The sequence below is a fragment of the Hyla sarda genome, unplaced genomic scaffold (assembly GCF_029499605.1).
Source record: "Hyla sarda isolate aHylSar1 unplaced genomic scaffold, aHylSar1.hap1 scaffold_267, whole genome shotgun sequence".
In the NCBI taxonomy this organism is placed as follows: domain Eukaryota; kingdom Metazoa; phylum Chordata; class Amphibia; order Anura; family Hylidae; genus Hyla; species Hyla sarda.
Genome location: NW_026609364.1, coordinates 153,830 through 167,040, shown reverse-complemented (window position 1 = coordinate 167,040; position 13,211 = coordinate 153,830). Strand labels below are relative to the sequence as shown.

The 13,211-nt window shown below is 46.4% G+C and overlaps 1 protein-coding gene across 1 annotated transcript in view; it reads right to left on the bottom strand.

Moving 5' to 3' along the window:
* PHGDH (phosphoglycerate dehydrogenase) overlaps positions 1–13,211 on the bottom strand; it is a 116,839-nt gene that overhangs the window by 85,695 nt on the left and 17,933 nt on the right.

Genomic DNA, 13,211 nt, shown 5'->3' with positions numbered 1-13,211 from the left:
ATATCTAATCACCACTATATGATCCCAAAAGAGCAGGAGGCTGGCAGGTCTAGTCCATCAATGTCCCCAGTTATATCCAGGCAGGTCTAGTCCATCAATGTCCCCAGTTATATCCAGGCAGGTCTAGTCCATCAATGTCCCCAGTTATATCCAGGCAGGTCTAGTCCATCAATGTCCCCAGTTATATCAAGGCAGGTCTAGTCCATCAATGTCCCCAGTTATATCCAGGCAGGTCTAGTCCATCAATGTCCCCAGTTATATCCAGGCAGGTCTAGTCCATCAATGTCCCCAGTTATATCCAGGCAGGTCTAGTCCATCAATGTCCCCAGTTATATCCAGGCAGGTCTAGTCCATCAATGTCCCCAGTTATATCCAGGCAGGTCTAGTCCATCAATGTCCCCAGTTATATCCAGGCAGGTCTAGTCCATCAATGTCCCCAGTTATATCCAGGCAGGTCTAGTCCATCAATGTCCCCAGTTATATCCAGGCAGGTCTAGTCCATCAATGTCCCCAGTTATATCAAGGCAGGTCTAGTCCATCAATGTCCCCAGTTATATCCAGGCAGGTCTAGTCCATCAATGTCCCCAGTTATATCCAGGCAGGTCTAGTCCATCAATGTCCCCAGTTATATCCAGGCAGGTCTAGTCCATCAATGTCCCCAGTTATATCCAGGCAGGTCTAGTCCATCAATGTCCCCAGTTATATCCAGGCAGGTCTAGTCCATCAATGTCCCCAGTTATATCCAGGCAGGTCTAGTCCATCAATGTCCCCAGTTATATCCAGGCAGGTCTAGTCCATCAATGTCCCCAGTTATATCCAGGCAGGTCTAGTCCATCAATGTCCCCAGTTATATCCAGGCAGGTCTAGTCCATCCATGTCCCCAGTTATATCCAGGCAGGTCTAGTCCATCAATGTCCCCAGTTATATCCAGGCAGGTCTAGTCCTTCCATGTCCCCAGTTATATCCAGGCAGGTCTAGTCCTTCCATGTCCCCAGTTATATCCAGGCAGGTCTAGTCCTTCCATGTCCCCAGTTATATCCAGGCAGGTCTAGTCCTTCCATGTCCCCAGTTATATCCAGGCAGGTCTAGTCCTTCCATGTCCCCAGTTATATCCAGGCAGGTCTAGTCCTTCCATGTCCCCAGTTATATCCAGACAGGTCTAGTCCCTCCATGTCCCCAGTTATATCCAGGCAGGTCTAGTCCCTCCATGTCCCCAGTTATATCCAGGCAGGACTAGTCCCTCCATGTCCCCAGTTATATCCAGGCAGGACTAGTCCCTCCATGTCCCCAGTTATATCCAGGCAGGTCTAGTCCCTCCATGTCCCCAGTTATATCCAGGCAGGTCTAGTCCCTTCATATCCCCCAGTTATATCCAGGCAGGTCTAGTCCCTTCATATCCCCCAGTTATATCCAGGCAGGTCTAGTCCCTCCATGTCCCCAGTTATATCCAGGAAGGTCTAGTCCCTCCATGTCCCCAGTTATATCCAGGCAGGTCTAGTCCCTCCATGTCCCCAGTTATATCCAGGCAGGTCTAGTCCCTCCATGTCCCCAGTTATATCAAGGCAGGTCTAGTCCCTCCATGTCCCCAGTTATATCAAGGCAGGTCTAGTCCCTCCATGTCCCCATTTATATCCAGGCAGGTCTAGTCCCTTCATATCCCCCAGTTATATCCAGGCAGGTCTAGTCCCTTCATATCCCCCAGTTATATCCAGGCAGGTCTAGTCCCTTCATGTCCCCAGTTATATCCAGGCAGGTCTAGGCCCTTCATGTCCCCAGTTATATCCAGGCAGGTCTAGTCCCTTCATGTCCCCAGTTATATCCAGGCAGGTCTAGTCCCTTCATGTCCTCAGTTATATCCAGGCAGGTCTAGTCCCTTCATATCCCCCAGTTATATCCAGGCAGGTCTAGTCCCTTCATGTCCTCAGTTATATCCAGGCAGGTCTAGTCCCTTCATGTCCTCAGTTATATCCAGGCAGGTCTAGTCCCTTCATATCCCCCAGTTATATCCAGGCAGGTCTAGTCCCTCCATGTCCCCAGTTATATCCAGGCAGGTCTAGTCCCTTCATGTCCCCAGTTATATCCAGGCAGGTCTAGTCCCTTCATGTCCCCAGTTATATCCAGGCAGGTCTAGTCCCTTCATATCCCCCAGTTATATCCAGGCAGGTCTAGTCCCTTCATATCCCCCAGTTATATCCAGGCAGGTCTAGTCCCTTCATATCCCCCAGTTATATCCAGGCAGGTCTAGTCCCTTCATGTCCCCAGTTATATCCAGGCAGGTCTAGTCCCTTCATGTCCCCAGTTATATCCAGGCAGGTCTAGTCTCTTCATGTCTCCAGTTATATCCAGGCAGGTCTAGTCCCTTCATATCCACCAGTTATATCCAGGCTGGTCTAGTCCTTCCATGTCCCCAGTTATATCCAGGCAGGTCTAGTCCCTTCATGTCCCCAGTTATATCCAGGCAGGTCTAGTCCCTTCATGTCCCCAGTTATATCCAGGCAGGTCTAGTCCCTTCATATCCACCAGTTATATCCAGGCAGGTCTAGTCCCTCCATGTCCCCAGTTATATCCAGGCTGGTCTAGTCCTTCCATGTCCCCAGTTATATCCAGGCAGGTCTAGTCCCTTCATGTCCCCAGTTATATCCAGGCAGGTCTAGTCCCTCCATGTCCCCAGTTATATCCAGGCAGGTCTAGTCTCTTCATGTCTCCAGTTATATCCAGGCAGGTCTAGTCCCTTCATATCCCCCAGTTATATCCAGGCAGGTCTAGTCTCTTCATGTCTCCAGTTATATCCAGGCAGGTCTAGTCCCTTCATATCCCCCAGTTATATCCAGGCAGGTCTAGTCTCTTCATGTCTCCAGTTATATCCAGGCAGGTCTAGTCCCTTCATATCCACCAGTTATATCCAGGCAGGTCTAGTCTCTTCATGTCTCCAGTTATATCCAGGCAGGTCTAGTCCTTCCATGTCCCCAGTTATATCCAGGCAGGTCTAGTCCCTTCATGTCCCCAGTTATATCCAGGCAGGTCTAGTACCTTCATGTCCCCAGTTATATCAAGGCAGGTCTAGTCCCTCCATGTCCCCAGTTATATCCAGGCAGGTCTAGTCCCTTCATGTCCCCAGTTATATCCAGGCAGGTCTAGTCTCTTCATGTCTCCAGTTATATCCAGGCAGGTCTAGTCCCTTCATATCCCCCAGTTATATCCAGGCAGGTCTAGTCTCTTCATGTCTCCAGTTATATCCAGGCAGGTCTAGTCCCTTCATATCCCCCAGTTATATCCAGGCAGGTCTAGTCTCTTCATGTCTCCAGTTATATCCAGGCAGGTCTAGTCCTTCCATGTCCCCAGTTATGTCCAGGCAGGTCTAGTCCCTTCATGTCCCCAGTTATATCCAGGCAGGTCTAGTACCTTCATGTCCCCAGTTATATCAAGGCAGGTCTAGTCCCTCCATGTCCCCAGTTATATCCAGGCAGGTCTAGTCCCTTCATGTCCCCAGTTATATCCAGGCAGGTCTAGTCCTTCCATGTCCCCAGTTATATCCAGGCAGGTCTAGTCCCTTCATGTCCCCAGTTATATCCAGGCAGGTCTAGTCCCTTCATGTCCCCAGTTATATCCAGGCAGGTCAAGTCCCTTCATGTCCCCAGTTATATCCAGGCAGGTCAAGTCCCTCCATGTCCCCAGTTATATCCAGGCAGGTCTAGTCCCTCCATGTCCCCAGTTATATCCAGGCAGGTCTAGTCCCTCCATGTCCCCAGTTATATCCAGGCAGGTCTAGGCCCTTCATGTCCCCAGTTATATCCAGGCAGGTCTAGTCCCTTCATGTCCCCAGTTATATCCAGGCAGGTCTAGTCCCTCCATGTCCCCAGTTATATCCAGGCAGGTCTAGTCCTTCCATGTCCCCAGTTATATCCAGGCAGGTCTAGTCCTTCCATGTCCCCAGTTATATCCAGGCAGGTCTAGTCCCTCCATGTCCTCAGTTTTTTCCACATTCAAATAATTTACCTTTCATTATAAATATTATTATTCATTTGGGGTGTCCCAGTATAGAACATGGTTCAGTACAGTCCTGAATTCCCTCAGGTAGAGTCCCTCAGGTCCACAGGGCTCTCCTGCAGGGCCCCCCTAGGTCATTATTAGGATTTCTATTGTTTATTACTCATGTACATTTATTATAAGTATTATACAGTGAATACAAGCTATGTGTAAAGGTTATTAGGATGGTTACACTGTATAGGACCTTCCTAAGGTCATGTGACATGTGATCACCTGATACCCAGAGTTCCAGAGACACAGGTAACCAGGAAACCAGCTACCAATGGGCTTTAGTCCGGCCCCTGATATATAAGGACTGTAGTCTTTAGCTCTTGGTTCCAGCACCGGTCCTGTACAAGTCTGCAGCCACATCTAATCTGTAAGTCTCATCTATGTCTATAAGTCTCTACGGTCCCTACCAAAGTGATACCAGTAGTACAGGGACCTCCATCATTATTACCACTACAAGTCTCTACGGTCCCTACCAAAGTGATACCAGTAGTACAGTGACCTCCATCATTATTATTACCACTACAAGTCTCTACGGTCCCTACCAAAGTGACACCAGTAGTACAGGGACCTCCATCATTATTACCACTACAAGTCTCTACGGTCCCTACCAAAGTGATACCAGTAGTACAGTGACCTCCATCATCATTATTACCACTACAAGTCTCTACGGTCCCTACCAAAGTGATACCAGTAGTACAGTGACCTCCATCATCATTATTACCACCACAAGTCCCTACGGTCCCTACCAAAGTGATACCAGTAGTACAGTGACCTCCATCATTATTATTACCACCACAAGTCTCTACGGTCCCTACCAAAGTGATACCAGTAGTACAGGGACCTCCATCATTATTACCACTACTAGTCTCTACGGTCCCTACCACAGTGATAACAGTAGTACAGTGACCTCCATCATTATTACCACTACAAGTCTCTACGGTCCCTACCAAAGTGACACCAGTAGTACAGGGACCTCCATCATCATTATTACCACCACAAGTCTCTACGGTCCCTACCAAAGTGACACCAGTAGTACAGGGACCTCCATCATTATTACCACTACAAGTCTCTACGGTCCCTACCAAAGTGATACCAGTAGTACAGTGACCTCCATCATCATTATTACCACAAGTCTCTACGGTCCCTACCAAAGTGACACCAGTAGTACAGTGGCCTCCATCATTATTATTACCACTACAAGTCTCTACGGTCCCTACCAAAGTGATACTAGTAGTACAGTGACCTCCATCATCATTATTACCACCACAAGTCTCTACGGTCCCAACCAAAGTGACACCAGTAGTACAGGGACCTCCATCATCATTATTACCACCACAAGTCTCTACGGTCCCTACCAAAGTGACACCAGTAGTACAGGGACCTCCATCATCATTATTACCACCACAAGTCTCTACGGTCCCTACCAAAGTGATACCAGTAGTACAGTGACCTCCATCATCATTATTACCACTACAAGTCTCTACGGTCCCTACCAAAGTGATACCAGTAGTACAGTGACCTCCATCATCATTATTACCACCACAAGTCTCTACGGTCCCTACCAAAGTGACACCAGTAGTACAGGGACCTCCATCATTATTACCACTACAAGTCTCTACGGTCCCTACCAAAGTGACACCAGTAGTACAGGGACCTCCATCATCATTATTACCACCACAAGTCTCTACGGTCCCTACCAAAGTGACACCAGTAGTACAGTGACCTCCATCATCATTATTACCACTACAAGTCTCTCCGGTCCCTACCAAAGTGATACCAGTAGTACAGGGACCTCCATCATCATTATTACCACCACAAGTCTCTACGGTCCCTACCACAGTGATACCAGTAGTACAGTGACCTCCATCATTATTACCACTACAAGTCTCTACGGTCCCTACCAAAGTGACACCAGTAGTACAGTGACCTCCATCATCATTATTACCACTACAAGTCTCTACGGTCCCAACCAAAGTGATACCAGTAGAACAGGGACCTCCATCATCATTATTACCACCACAAGTCTCTACGGTCCCTACCACAGTGATACCAGTAGTACAGTGACCTCCATCATCATTATTACCACTACAAGTCTCTACGGTCCCTACCAAAGTGACACCAGTAGTACAGTGACCTCCATCATCATTATTACCACCACAAGTCTGTACGGTCCCTACCAAAGTGATACCAGTAATACAGTGACCTCCATCATCATTATTACCACCACAAGTCTCTACGGTCCCTACCAAAGTGATACCAGTAGTACAGTGACCTCCATCATCATTATTACCACCACTAGTCTCTCTGGTCCCTACCAAAGTGACACCAGTAGTACAGTGACCTCCATCATCATTATTATTACCACCACAAGTCTCTACGGTCCCTACCACAGTGATACCAGTAGTACAGTGACCTCCATCATTATTACCACTACAAGTCTCTACGGTCCCTACCAAAGTGACACCAGTAGTACAGTGACCTCCATCATCATTATTACCACTACAAGTCTCTACGGTCCCAACCAAAGTGATACCAGTAGAACAGGGACCTCCATCATCATTATTACCACCACAAGTCTCTACGGTCCCTACCACAGTGATACCAGTAGTACAGTGACCTCCATCATCATTATTACCACTACAAGTCTCTACGGTCCCTACCAAAGTGACACCAGTAGTACAGTGACCTCCATCATCATTATTACCACCACAAGTCTCTACGGTCCCTACCAAAGTGATACCAGTAGTACAGTGACCTCCATCATCATTATTACCACCACCAGTCTCTACGGTCCCTACCAAAGTGATACCAGTAGTACAGTGACCTCCATCATCATTATTACCACCACCAGTCTCTACGGTCCCTACCAAAGTGATACCAGTAGTACAGTGACCTCCATCATCATTATTACCACCACCAGTCTCTACGGTCCCTACCAAAGTGACACCAGTAGTACAGTGACCTCCATCATCATCACCACCACAAGTCTCTACGGTCCCTACCAAAGTGATACCAGTAGTACAATGACCTCCATCATCATTATTACCACTACAAGTCTCTACGGTCCCTACCACAGTGATACCAGTAGTACAGTGACCTCCATCATCATTATTACCACTACAAGTCTCTACGGTCCCTACCACAGTGATACCAGTAGTACAGGGACCTCCATCATCATTATTACCACTACAAGTCTCTACGGTCCCTACCACAGTGATACCAGTAGTACAGTGACCTCCATCATCATTATTACCACCACAAGTCTCTACGGTCCCTACCAAAGTGATACCAGTAGTACAGGGACCTCCATCATCATTATTACCACTACAAGTCTCTACGGTCCCTACCAAAGTGATACCAGTAGTACAGTGACCTCCATCATCATTATTACCACCACAAGTCTCTACGGTCCCTACCAAAGTGATACCAGTAGTACAGTGACCTCCATCATCATTATTACCACCACAAGTCTCTACGGTCCCTACCACAGTGATACCAGTAGTACAGTGGCCTCCATCATCATTATTACCACTACAAGTCTCTACGGTCCCTACCAAAGTGATACCAGTAGTACAGTGACCTCCATCATTATTATTACCACTACTAGTCTCTACGGTCCCTACCAAAGTGATACCAGTAGTACAGTGACCTCCATCATCATTATTATTACCACCACAAGTCTCTCCGGTCCCTACCAAAGTGATAACAGTAACAGTGACCTCCATCATCATTATTACCACCACAAGTCTCTACGGTCCCTACCAAAGTGATAACAGTAACAGTGACCTCCATCATCATTATTACCACCACAAGTCTCTACGGTCCCTACCAAAGTGATACCAGTAGTACAGTGACCTCCATCATCATTATTACCACTACTAGTCTCTACGGTCCCTACCAAAGTGATACCAGTAGTACAGTGACCTCCATCATCATTATTACCACCACAAGTCTCTCCAGTCCCTACCAAAGTGATACCAGTAGTACAGTGACCTCCATCATCATTATTACCACCACAAGTCTCTACGGTCCCTACCAAAGTGACACCAGTAGTACAGGGACCTCCATCATCATTATTACCACCACAAGTCTCTACGGTCCCTACCAAAGTGACACCAGTAGTACAGTGGCCTCCATCATCATTATTACCACCACAAGTCTCTACGGTCCCAACCAAAGTGATACCAGTAGTACAGTGACCTCCATCATTATTATTACCACTACAAGTCTCTACGGTCCCTACCAAAGTGATACCAGTAGTACCTTGACCTCCATCATCATTATTACCACTACAAGTCTCTACGGTCCCTACCACAGTGATACCAGTAGTACAGTGACCTCCATCATCATTATTACCACCACAAGTCTCTACGGTCCCTACCAAAGTGATACCAGTAGTACAGTGACCTCCATCATCATTATTACCACCACAAGTCTCTACGGTCCCTACCAAAGTGATACCAGTAGTACAGTGACCTCCATCATCATTATTATTACCACTACAAGTCTCTACGGTCCCTACCAAAGTGATACCAGTAGTACAGTGACCTCCATCATTATTACCACCACAAGTCTCTCCGGTCCCTACCAAAGTGATACCAGTAGTACAGTGACCTCCATCATCATTATTACCACCACAAGTCTCTACGGTCCCTACCAAAGTGACACCAGTAGTACAGTGACCTCCATCATTATTATTACCACAAGTCTCTACGGTCCCTACCAAAGTGATACCAGTAGTACAGTGACCTCCATCATCATTATTACCACTACAAGTCTCTACGGTCCCTACCACAGTGATACCAGTAGTACAGTGACCTCCATCATTATTATTACCACAAGTCTCTACGGTCCCTACCAAAGTGATAGCAGTAGTACAGTGACCTCCATCATCATTATTACCACCACAAGTCTCTCCAGTCCCTACCAAAGTGATACCAGTAGTACAGTGACCTCCATCATCATTATTACCACTACAAGTCTCTACGGTCCCTACCAAAGTGATACCAGTAGTACAGGGACCTCCATCATCATTATTACCACTACTAGTCTCTACGGTCCCTACCAAAGTGATACCAGTAGTACAGTGACCTCCATCATTATTACCACCACAAGTCTCTCCAGTCCCTACCAAAGTGATACCAGTAGTACAGTGACCTCCATCATTATTACCACCACAAGTCTCTACGGTCCCTACCAAAGTGATACCAGTAGTACAGGGACCTCCATCATCATTATTACCACCACAAGTCTCTACGGTCCCTACCAAAGTGACACCAGTAGTACAGTGGCCTCCATCATCATTATTACCACCACAAGTCTCTACGGTCCCTACCAAAGTGATACCAGTAGTACAGTGACCTCCATCATCATTATTACCACCACAAGTCTCTACGGTCCCTACCAAAGTGATACCAGTAGTACAGTGACCTCCATCATCATTATTACCACCACAAGTCTCTACGGTCCCTACCAAAGTGATACCAGTAGTACAGTGACCTCCATCATCATTATTATTACCACTACAAGTCTCTACGGTCCCTACCAAAGTGATACCAGTAGTACAGGGACCTCCATCATTATTACCACTACAAGTCTCTACGGTCCCTACCAAAGTGATACCAGTAGTACAGTGACCTCCATCATTATTACCACCACAAGTCTCTCCGGTCCCTACCAAAGTGATACCAGTAGTACAGTGACCTCCATCATCATTATTACCACCACAAGTCTCTACGGTCCCTACCAAAGTGACACCAGTAGTACAGTGACCTCCATCATTATTATTACCACAAGTCTCTACGGTCCCTACCAAAGTGATACCAGTAGTACAGTGACCTCCATCATCATTATTACCACTACAAGTCTCTACGGTCCCTACCACAGTGATACCAGTAGTACAGTGACCTCCATCATTATTATTACCACAAGTCTCTACGGTCCCTACCAAAGTGATACCAGTAGTACAGTGACCTCCATCATCATTATTACCACCACAAGTCTCTCCAGTCCCTACCAAAGTGATACCAGTAGTACAGTGACCTCCATCATCATTATTACCACTACAAGTCTCTACGGTCCCTACCAAAGTGATACCAGTAGTACAGGGACCTCCATCATCATTATTACCACTACTAGTCTCTACGGTCCCTACCAAAGTGATACCAGTAGTACAGTGACCTCCATCATCATTATTACCACCACAAGTCTCTCCAGTCCCTACCAAAGTGATACCAGTAGTACAGTGACCTCCATCATTATTACCACCACAAGTCTCTACGGTCCCTACCAAAGTGATACCAGTAGTACAGGGACCTCCATCATCATTATTACCACCACAAGTCTCTACGGTCCCTACCAAAGTGACACCAGTAGTACAGTGGCCTCCATCATCATTATTACCACTACAAGTCTCTACGGTCCCAACCAAAGTGATACCAGTAGTACAGTGACCTCCATCATCATTATTACCACCACAAGTCTCTACGGTCCCTACCAAAGTGATACCAGTAGTACAGTGACCTCCATCATCATTATTACCACCACAAGTCTCTACGGTCCCTACCAAAGTGATACCAGTAGTACAGTGACCTCCATCATCATTATTATTACCACTACAAGTCTCTACGGTCCCTACCAAAGTGATACCAGTAGTACAGGGACCTCCATCATTATTACCACTACAAGTCTCTACGGTCCCTACCAAAGTGATACCAGTAGTACAGTGACCTCCATCATTATTACCACCACAAGTCTCTCCGGTCCCTACCAAAGTGATACCAGTAGTACAGTGACCTCCATCATCATTATTACCACTACAAGTCTCTACGGTCCCTACCAAAGTGACACCAGTAGTACAGTGACCTCCATCATCATTATTACCACTACAAGTCTCTACGGTCCCTACCACAGTGATACCAGTAGTACAGTGACCTCCATCATTATTATTACCACAAGTCTCTACGGTCCCTACCAAAGTGATACCAGTAGTACAGTGACCTCCATCATCATTATTACCACCACAAGTCTCTACGGTCCCTACCAAAGTGATACCAGTAGTACAGTGACCTCCATCATCATTATTACCACTACAAGTCTCTACGGTCCCTACCAAAGTGATACCAGTAGTACAGTGACCTCCATCATCATTATTACCACCACAAGTCTCTACGGTCCCTACCAAAGTGATACCAGTAGTACAGTGACCTCCATCATCATTATTACCACTACAAGTCTCTACGGTCCCTACCAAAGTGATACCAGTAGTACAGTGACCTCCATCATTATTATTACCACTACAAGTCTCTACGGTCCCTACCAAAGTGACACCAGTAGTACAGTGACCTCCATCATCATTATTACCACCACAAGTCTCTACGGTCCCTACCAAAGTGATACCAGTAGTACAGTGACCTCCATCATTATTACCACTACAAGTCTCTACGGTCCCTACCAAAGTGATACCAGTAGTACAGTGACCTCCATCATTATTACCACCACAAGTCTCTACGGTCCCTACCAAAGTGATACCAGTAGTACAGTGACCTCCATCATTATTATTACCACTACAAGTCTCTACGGTCCCTACCAAAGTGATACCAGTAGTACAGTGACCTCCATCATCATTATTACCACCACAAGTCTCTACGGTCCCTACCAAAGTGATACCAGTAGTACAGTGACCTCCATCATCATTATTACCACCACAAGTCTCTACGGTCCCTACCAAAGTGATACCAGTAGTACAGTGGCCTCCATCATCATTATTACCACCACAAGTCTCTACGGTCCCTACCAAAGTGATACCAGTAGTACAGTGACCTCCATCATTATTACCACTACAAGTCTCTACGGTCCCTACCAAAGTGATACCAGTAGTACAGTGACCTCCATCATTATTACCACTACAAGTCTCTACGGTCCCTACCAAAGTGATACCAGTAGTACAGTGACCTCCACCATTATTATTACCACTACAAGTCTCTACGGTCCCTACCAAAGTGATACCAGTAGTACAGTGACCTCCATCATCATTATTACCACCACAAGTCTCTCCAGTCCCTACCAAAGTGATACCAGTAGTACAGTGACCTCCATCATCATTATTACCACCACAAGTCTCTCCGGTCCCTACCAAAGTGATACCAGTAGTACAGTGACCTCCATCATTATTATTACCACTACTAGTCTCTACGGTCCCTACCAAAGTGATACCAGTAGTACAGGGACCTCCATCATCATTATTACCACCACAAGTCTCTACGGTCCCTACCAAAGTGATACCAGTAGTACAGGGACCTCCATCATCATTATTACCACTACAAGTCTCTACGGTCCCTACCACAGTGATACCAGTAGTACAATGACCTCCATCATCATTATTACCACTACAAGTCTCTACGGTCCCTACCACAGTGATACCAGTAGTACAGTGACCTCCATCATCATTATTACCACTACAAGTCTCTACGGTCCCTACCACAGTGATACCAGTAGTACAGGGACCTCCATCATCATTATTACCACTACAAGTCTCTACGGTCCCTACCAAAGTGATACCAGTAGTACAGTGACCTCCATCATCATTATTACCACCACAAGTCTCTACGGTCCCTACCAAAGTGATACCAGTAGTACAGTGACCTCCATCATTATTATTACCACTACTAGTCTCTACGGTCCCTACCAAAGTGATACCAGTAGTACAGTGACCTCCATCATCATTATTATTACCACCACAAGTCTCTCCGGTCCCTACCAAAGTGATAACAGTAACAGTGACCTCCATCATCATTATTACCACCACAAGTCTCTACGGTCCCTACCAAAGTGATACCAGTAGTACAGGGACCTCCATCATCATTATTACCACCACAAGTCTCTACGGTCCCTACCAAAGTGACACCAGTAGTACAGTGGCCTCCATCATCATTATTACCACCACCAGTCTCTACGGTCCCAACCAAAGTGATACCAGTAGTACAGTGACCTCCATCATCATTATTACCACCACAAGTCTCTACGGTCCCTACCAAAGTGATACCAGTAGTACAGTGACCTCCATCATCATTATTACCACCACAAGTCTCTACGGTCCCTACCAAAGTGATACCAGTAGTACAGTGACCTCCATCATCATTATTATTACCACTACAAGTCTCTACGGTCCCTAC